We start from the raw sequence: 8,759 nt of genomic DNA on the forward strand, positions 1-8,759 counted from the left end.
AAGAAGAAATAATGCCTTTTCTACTAAAGCTGTTCCACAGGATAGAAAGGGATGGCATACTTCCAAACTTGTTTTATGAGGCCAGCATCACCTCAATTCCAACACCAGACAAAGACCCCACCAAAAAGGAAATTATAGACCAATATCCCTGATGAACAGAAATGCAAAAATTCTCAACAAGTACATTAAGAATATTATTCACCATGACCAAGTGGGATTTATCCTAGGTTTCAAAGTTGTTTCAACACTCGGAAATCAATCAATGATTACATCACATCAATAAGAGAAAAAATAAAAACCATATACTCCTCTCAATAAATGCAGAGAAAGCATTTGACAAAATACAGAATCCACTCCTGATCAAAACTCTTCAGAGTGTAGGAATAAAGGGAACATTCCTCAGCACCTTAAAAGCCATCTACGAAAAGCCAACAGCAAATATCATTCTCAATGGGGAAGCACTGGGAGCCTTTCCCTAAGATCAGGAACAAGACAGGGATATCCACTCTCACCACGGCTATTCAACATAGTACTGGAAGTCCTAGCTTCAGCAATCAAGCAACAAAAAGAAATAAAAGGTATTCAAATTGGCAAAGAAGAAGTCAAACTCTCCCTCTTCATGATACTGGATATAGAAACCCCAAACCCTCCATCCCAAGATTGCTAGAACTCATACAACAATTCATCAAAGTGGCAGGATACAAAATCAATGTTCAGAAATCAGTGCATTTCTAAACACTAACAATGAGACTGAAGAATGAGGAATTAAGGAGTCAATCCCATTTATAATTGCACCCAAAAACATAAGAAACCTAGGAATAAACCTAACCAAAGAGGTAACGGATCTACACCCTAAAAACTACAGAACACTTCTGGAAGAAATGGAGGAAGACACAAAGAGATGGAAAAATATTCCATGCTCATGGATTGGAACAATTAATATTGTGAAAATGTCAATGGCAATTTATACCTTCAACGCAATTGCTAGCAAGGTACCATGGACTTTCTTCAGAGAGTTGGAACAAATAATCTTAAGATTTGCATGGAATCAGAAAAGACCCCAAATAGCCTGGTGAATATTGAAAAAGAAAACCGGAGCTAGGGCATCACAATGCCAGATTGCAAGTTGTACTACAAAGCTGTGGTCATCAAGGCAGAGTGGTACTGGCACAAAAAAAAAAGACATATAGATCAATGGAACCTAATAGGGAATCCAGAAAGGGGCCCTGAACTCTATGGTCAACTAATATTCGACAAAGCAGCAGACTTGAAAAGGGACTGGAAAAAGGACAGTCTCTTCAATAAATGGTACTGGGAAAATTGGAAAGCCACATGCAGAAGAATGAAATAGGACCACTCTCTTCCACCACACCCAAAGATAAACTCAAAATGAATGAAAGATCTTTATTTATTTTATTTATTTTTTTTTAATTTTTTTAAATTTTTATTTATTTATGATAGTCACAGAGAGAGAGAGAGGCAGAGACACAGGCAGAGGGAGAAGCAGGCTCCATGCATCGGGAGCCCGATGTGGGATTCGATCCCGAGTCTCCAGGATCGCGCCCTGGGCCAAAGGCAGGCGCCAAACCTCTGCGCCACCCAGGGATGCCTGGATGAAAGATCTTAATGTGACACAAGATTCCATCAAAATCCTAGAGGATGACACAGGCAACAACCGTTTTGAACTTGGCCACAGCAACTTCTTGCAAGATACATCCATGAAGGCAAGTGAAACTAAAGCAAAAATCAGCTTTTGGGACTTAATCAGGATAAAAAGCTTCTGCACAATAAAAGAAACAGTCAACAAAACTAAAAGACAAACTACTGAATGGGAGAAGAGATTTGCAAAGGACGTATCAGATAACAGTCTAGTATCCAAGACCTATAAAGAACTTATAAACTCAACAGCAAAGAAACAATCCAATCATGAAACGGGCAAAAGACTTGAGGTGATGTTGCTACACCAATTCGTCTCACATCACTGTTGCATCCAGAGGGGTGAAGGGTCCCCGTGTACAAGTGGCCTTTTCTGCACAAGATACTGAGACCTTCCTTATATAAGATACACCTGGTTGCATCCCTCCCCTTCTCTGAGTTTCCTGAAATACTGAAGACCAAGGGAGTGGATTCTCCAGGTTGTGGGTGGAAGCCCTCGTGTGCATTCCTGGAAAGGTTACACACTCAACATTGCTGTCATCTCTCACTGTTTTCACATGTTTAAAACATTAGTTCTCCCCACCCTGTGGGCAGTGACTGCCTCCTAGGGTCTGTCCTCCCCTACATGGACACAGGTCCGCAGAAGCCCTGCCATGTGAGGTTGTGTGTGTGCCACTGACCTCAGAGCACAAGGAGCAGACGTGCCAGGGTGTTTTAGCAGGAGATGTGACAGCTAGAGAATTTCTTACAAGAATCCAGAGGAAGAGATTGCATATTGGTCACCTCCTTGACCAACCGTGCACTTGTAGTTGGATGAATGTTCTTTGTTAGAAACCCTTCCCAAATACACTAAGTCTCACTGACAATGTCACTGTGAAGATGTAGGTGGATCACTAAGATATTGTTCACAGATCTGTGTGGCCTGCATGGAGAATAGCAATGGAAGTTGCGGTTAAAACCTCAGTCCAGTTGCACCTGGTGGCTTGAGTAATTAAGCATCTGCCTCTGGCTCAGGTCAAAATCCCAGGGTCCTGGGATCGAGACCAGCATCAGGCTCCCTGCGGGGACCCTCCTTCACCCTCTGCCAGTGTCTCTGCCTCTCTCCCTGTGTGTATCATGAATAATAAAATGTTTTTAAAAATGGAATGGCCATGGCTTTCATTTGAATAGACACCAATAAATATTTTATAAAAACACTTGTCTTTTGTTTATAACCTTATGATTATATCATGGGTCTGATCATGCAGGTAGGGAACCCTGAAGTGGTGCCCATGAGCCCCCATCAGAACCCAGTTGTATGAACTTCACAGCCTTCTGCATGGGGAATTCGCAAATATAGACCAGCTTCTAGGATGAGCAATTCCGGGTCCAAATCCTCTCTGGGGTGGGCACAGCTGGGGCCTGGGTCCAGCATGTTCAGGACAGAGCAATTACTCATTCAGCCACACATGAGTAGGAGAATAATGTTTTGTTTGTTTGTTTGTTTAGTTATTTATTGGAGCTCGATTTGACAACATATAGTATAACACCCAATGCTCATCCCACCAAGTGCCCCCTTCAGTGCCCATCTCCCAGTCACCCACACCCCCGCCCATCTCCCCTTCCACTACCCCTTCTTCGTTTCCCAGAGTTAGGTGTCTCTCATGTTTTGTCACCCTCACTGATATTTTCACTCATTTTCTCTCCTTTCCCTTTATTGCCTTTCACTAATTTTTATATTTGCCAAATGAATGAGACCATATAATGTTTGTCCTTCTCTGATTGACTTATTTCACTCAACATAATGAAGATCTATTGGCAAAGGCCACCTGGACCCAGAGTTTCTGTCATAGGTCACCTGTGAGTGGTGGAGAGGTGAAGATGAGTGACCATGTTCCTGAGGTCACAGACCTGTAGTCCTGATTTGGAACACATGATTTAGCAGAGCTCCAGCCTGGCTGGAGGTGTCCCTAGTGAGACTCATGGAGTGACAGCCCAGCCCTGAGAGAACAGGGAGGGTGTGTCCCACATCCATGGGGGCCTTACATCTGGTGGAGCAGCCCTGAGGGTGAGGTCCCAGAATCAATGTACTGATCAGCCTCAGGCGCTGATTAGAGCCCAGAAATGGTGGGGGCTGAGCTGCCCATGGGGACAGAGACTCTCCCTAGGAATCCTGAGGATCAGCTTTGTCCCAAGGAACAGGTATTCAGAGCACATCCTGGCTGTCACAGCACCTCAGTAACTTGAGTTCCCTGCTACTAAGGATTCTGTCTTCTGGAGATTGTGACACCAAGGACAGCAGGTGAGCACAGATTAGCCTAACTTTTAATGGATGGAGAAGCCCCAAACACTGCAGAGCGCAGGACAATATACAACCACAGTTGAGACAGCGGTGAGTTTGAGTGTGTGTGTGTGTCTGTGTATGTCTGCATGTTTGTGCATGTGTGACCCAAAATTAGGCCAAGTGGCCCTCAGTCCGTTTTAAGACTTCTCCACACACAGGGGAATGCCCTTTATCTCAGGTCCTGGAGCCTGGATTTCAAGGCCCGTGTCTCAAAGCCCTTCTGCCTGGGGGAGGATTGATCCAGGCAGTGAGGACTCACTCATATGAGAGCAGCCCTGTAACAACATCTCTGAATCAGACAGGCAGGTGCTGTCGAGTGACAGAAACAGGAAGGAGGATGTAGGGTGTCACATGCAGCCCCAATTTCTGGTCATTCTCCTCCCCATAGATGGACCTTGGGGAATGGAAACTTCAGCAAGATCATTTCTGGTTTTCTCTGAAGTCCTGAGGTGGAGACGGAGCTCAGACCTGAAGAACGAGAGGGAGAGACAAGCCTGAGGGACAGGGGAGCAGAGGGGAGAAGAGGAGGGAGGGGGTGGGGGTGTTGTCAGGGAGAGTCTGCAGGATCTGGTCCAAATTCACGTGTGTCTGGTTCAGAGAGAGGAGACTGTCTGTGACCAGGGTTATAGACAGTGTATCAGCTGTGGGTACATCAGGAGTGACAAAGGTCACACTTCACGGACTGAGATGATAGAACTGACTGTGGATGAATATTTGCTGGGTGGCAGGTTCAGTTGCAGACACAGTATTTATCCCTGTCCATCTTCTCCAGACCTCAAGGGGGTGTGCTGTTGGGCTCTGATTCCTCATCACTTCCTGTCTTCCTCGGATGTCCTATGAGGTGTCACTTTGCAGGCATATCCTTAGTTTTTCTCTTTCATCTTCTGAAACAAGACCTTCGGGGCACCTGGGTGCCTCAGTGATTGAGCATCTGTCTTTGGCTCAGACTGTGATCCCAGGTCCAGGGATGGAGTCCTGCATCAGGTTCCCCACAGGGAGCCTGCTTCTCCCTCTGCATATGTCTCTGCCTCTCTCTCTGTGTCTCTCATGAATAAATAAATAAATAGAATATATATAAAAAAGAAAGAACCCACACCTCCTACATAAATGCACCCCCTGCATGTATCTCTAGGTAAGATTCTCTGAAAAGTAGCTCCAGACCATGTCTGTGGGTCCAGGGGTCTTTGTCTCACGTCCTCCTTATCTGAGATGCTGTGAGTATCGGGAGCTGCTCCCACTGCCATGGTGTGTAACACAGTGACAGTCAGCCTCGTCCTCAGGCTGCAGCCCAGAGATCAGCAGGAGCCCTGCGTTGGCCAAGGTGTCCTTGGAGCCAGAGAAGAGGCTGGGGACTCTGCAGCACTGATGAGTCTCAGTAGACTGTCAGCAGGTACTCAGGAGGCCTCCTGGCTGCTGGAACCAGTGTATGGCCACCACTGCAGCTGCTGCTGGCTGTTGTTCCCAGGGATGCAGAGAGGGAGGGCGGCTGGGTCAGCACAGGCTGGGACGGGGAACCTGCAGACACATTCACGGGTGATGGACCAGAGGCCAGACTGAATTTCCTCAAACCTCTAAGCTAGACCAGCTGATATAGAATGACAGTGGCTCTGTGTCCCTGAGGTCAGTCCTGACCTATGCACTGACAGAGTAGAATGAACATTAAAGATCCCAAGCCAGGGTGACACAGTCCCTGGTCTCCTCTGTGGGCTGGGCTGCCCCAGGCCTCCTCTTCTCCTCCCCCCTCTGCCACAGGAGGGGCTGTCCAAGCACATGGGCTCCACCCACTGACTGCCCAGCCCCTCCCTGGGCCCTGATCCTGGAGCTCTGCTCACACCACACACTGAGGAGGATGGAGGTGGCTTGAGCCCTGGGGGGAAGCACCTGCTGAGACCACACACAGGCCCCCAGGGGAGACTGCCAGGCCAGAGGGGACACAGATGCTGAGTCCCCATCAGAGAGCTCAGAACCCAGTTCTCAGGCCCAGGCACCCTGAGTGAAGGGTCCTCACTGAGCAGCCCTGTAGGGACCACAGGGCAGTCCCTCAGCGCCCCCTCCTGGTCACAGGGCACACACCTCGGCAAGGCCCAAAGCCCTGAGAGCCCAGCTGGTTTCCAGGGCTCACCAGTTCCCTCCCCATTGGCATGGCCAGGTCTGACCCTCAGAATGGGTTCCATCTCTTGGGCATTAGAACATGAGTTCCACATGTTCTCACAGAAATGTATTTGTGCGCGACTTCCCCGACTCACTCTTCCCCTCCGTGAGTCGTGGAACCTCGCCCGAGGATGCCTGCAATAAAATCTGTTCTTGGACCCTCGCTTGCCTTGGCGGTCTCATTTCCATTTAGTTACCAAAAAACCTAACATTTGGTGCCGAAACCCGGGAGGAGATCGAGCCCCTGCAACAGCACGGAGGCTCTCTCCTCCTCCGTCGGACTGGGACTCCGCTCTCTTTCTCTGCTGGGGCCACTGGACTCCTTGGGGTAAGTGTTCCCTGGTTTCCGACCCTCCTCCGGGGCGCCCTGTCCTAATCGCGGCCGCGTCAGGGCAAACCCTCCGCCACCTGGTGGCTCCGCGGTTCCGGGGAGTAAAGGAGACGTCCTCACTCCACGGTAACCACTTCTGTAAGCAGCAGCTCAATTCACGGTGGAGGGGACGCCCTCCTCCAAGTCTTGAGCTGATAAGGGAAGGAGCCATGGGAACCTCTCAGTCCAAATTCGATTCCAAAACGCCTTTAGGATGCCTACTGGCTAATCTCCGAACTCTGGAGTTAGACCAGGACTTACGAAGGCGACGCCTTATCCATTACTGTACCGTCGCTTGGCCTCAGTATCGGCTGAATAACCAATCGCAATGGCCACCTGAAGGCACTTTTGATTATCAGATACTTACGGACCTTGATAATCTCTGTAGACGCCAAGGCAAATGGTCCGAGGTGGCCTATGTCCAGGCTTTCTGGACCCTGCGCTCCAGACCAGAACTCTGCTCTAGCTGCTCCACCTCTCAAGTACTCTTAGCCTGCTCTCCCCCGCGGACTCTTCCCCACTCCACCTCTAGAGACTCCAACTTGGCCCCTCTATCCCCCCTCGCAGAGCCTCCTGAAGATCTCTCCAGGCCCCCTGTAAGGGCCCCACACCTGTCTCCTCCTCCCTACCAACCCGCTCCCCAACAACCTGTGTCCCTGACTCGAGCATACCGTCTCCAGCTGTTCCCCTTCTCCGAGCCCCAGAACCTCAACCACCTTCCAGCCCCCTCCCTTCCCCTCCTATCTCTGTCCGTACCAGATCCAAAAACTCTTCCCCGGACGGGGTCTGCCCCTTGAGGGAGGTTGCAGGGGCTGAAGGGGTTGTCCGAGTCCATGCGCCCTTTTCTCTACAAGACCTATCCCAGATAGAAAAACGCTTAGGTTCCTTTTCGGCCAATCCCGACAACTACATCCAGGAATTCCAATACTTGGCACAGGCCTATGAGCTCACCTGGCATGACTTACATGTCATCCGGACCACCACCCTCACCGCTGAGGAGAGGGGACGTATCCAGGCTGCTGCCCGGGAACACGCTGATCAGGTCCACCTGACCGACGCCACGATGCCAGTCGGTGCTCAGGCGGTCCCAGCCACAGAGCCAGGCCGGAGTTACCAAGACGGTCAAGATGGCCGCCGGCGTCGCGACCACACGGTCCGATGTCTCATCGCTGGCCTGCGGGCGGCCTCTAATAAGGCCGTTAATTATGACAAGATCAGAGACATCATACAGGCCCCCGACGAAAACCCGGCTCCATTCCTTAACCGGCTGACCGAGGCATTAATTCAGCACACTCGCTTGGGCCCGGCCTGTCCCGCGGGGGCCACGGTTCTAGCCACACATTTTATCTCTCAGTCAGCCCCAGATATCCGCAAAAAATTAAGGAAAGTCGAGGAAGGCCCCCAGACCCCCGTTTCTGACCTAGTGAGAATGGCATTTAAGGTCTTTAACTCCCGTGAGGAAGCCGCAGAGCTTAAGCGACAGGCCAGACTCCAGCAGAAGGTTCGGCTACAAACCCAGGCCTTGGCAGCAGCCCTGCGGCCGGCCGGCTCCAGGAGCCAGCAGAAAGGGGGAACCAACCGCACCCCCCGGGGCCCGCTTCAAATGCGGGGCTGAAGGCCATCGGGCCCGTCAGTGCCCCGACCCGAGGGCACCAACTCGGCCGTGCCCTCTCTGCCGTTTGATGGGCCACTGGAAATGCGACTGCCCTGGCCTCGGGGAATCCTCGGCGCCTCGACGCGGGGGAAGACCCGAGCCGGTGAGTCCAGCCTTCCAGCTGCTCGGGTTGGAGGACGACTGACGGAGCCCAGGCTCGGCCGCCCCCTCCCCCAGGCCGAGCCCAGGGTCATGCTCCAGGGAGCGGGTAAGTCCATCTCCTTTCTGCTGGACACGGGGGCTACCTATTCTGTTCTGCCTTCCTACGCGGGACCTACTCGCCCCTCACCGGTCGCTGTTATGGGGATCGACGGGAACCCCTCCACGCCTAGGGCCACACCTCCCCTTACTTGTAGCCTGGATGAGTTCCCTTTCTCTCTCATTCCTGGTGATTCCCTCATGCCCAGTGCCCCTCCTGGGTAGGGATATCCTCCAAAAGCTAGGGGCAACTATTCATTTGTCCCCCTCTCCTCCCTCCTCACCCTCAGCTCGTCTCATCCTCTTCCTTAATACCCCTCACCGACCTGCCTACTCTATAAAGGAAACTCAAGCCCTCCAGGCCCTGGGAGGAAAGGCAGAAGGTAAAGGATGGATTTACATTCGAG

The 8,759-nt window shown here is 50.9% G+C and overlaps 1 pseudogene; it reads right to left on the reverse strand.

The window, feature by feature from the left end:
* LOC129520888 (60S ribosomal protein L12-like) overlaps positions 1 to 5,223 on the reverse strand; it is a 31,421-nt pseudogene extending 26,198 nt beyond the window's left edge.
* Between the last annotated feature and the right edge of the window lie 3,536 nt (positions 5,224 to 8,759).

The sequence above is a fragment of the Nyctereutes procyonoides genome, unplaced genomic scaffold, assembly GCF_905146905.1.
Source record: "Nyctereutes procyonoides isolate TBG_1078 unplaced genomic scaffold, NYPRO_anot_genome, whole genome shotgun sequence".
Taxonomy (NCBI): domain Eukaryota; kingdom Metazoa; phylum Chordata; class Mammalia; order Carnivora; family Canidae; genus Nyctereutes; species Nyctereutes procyonoides.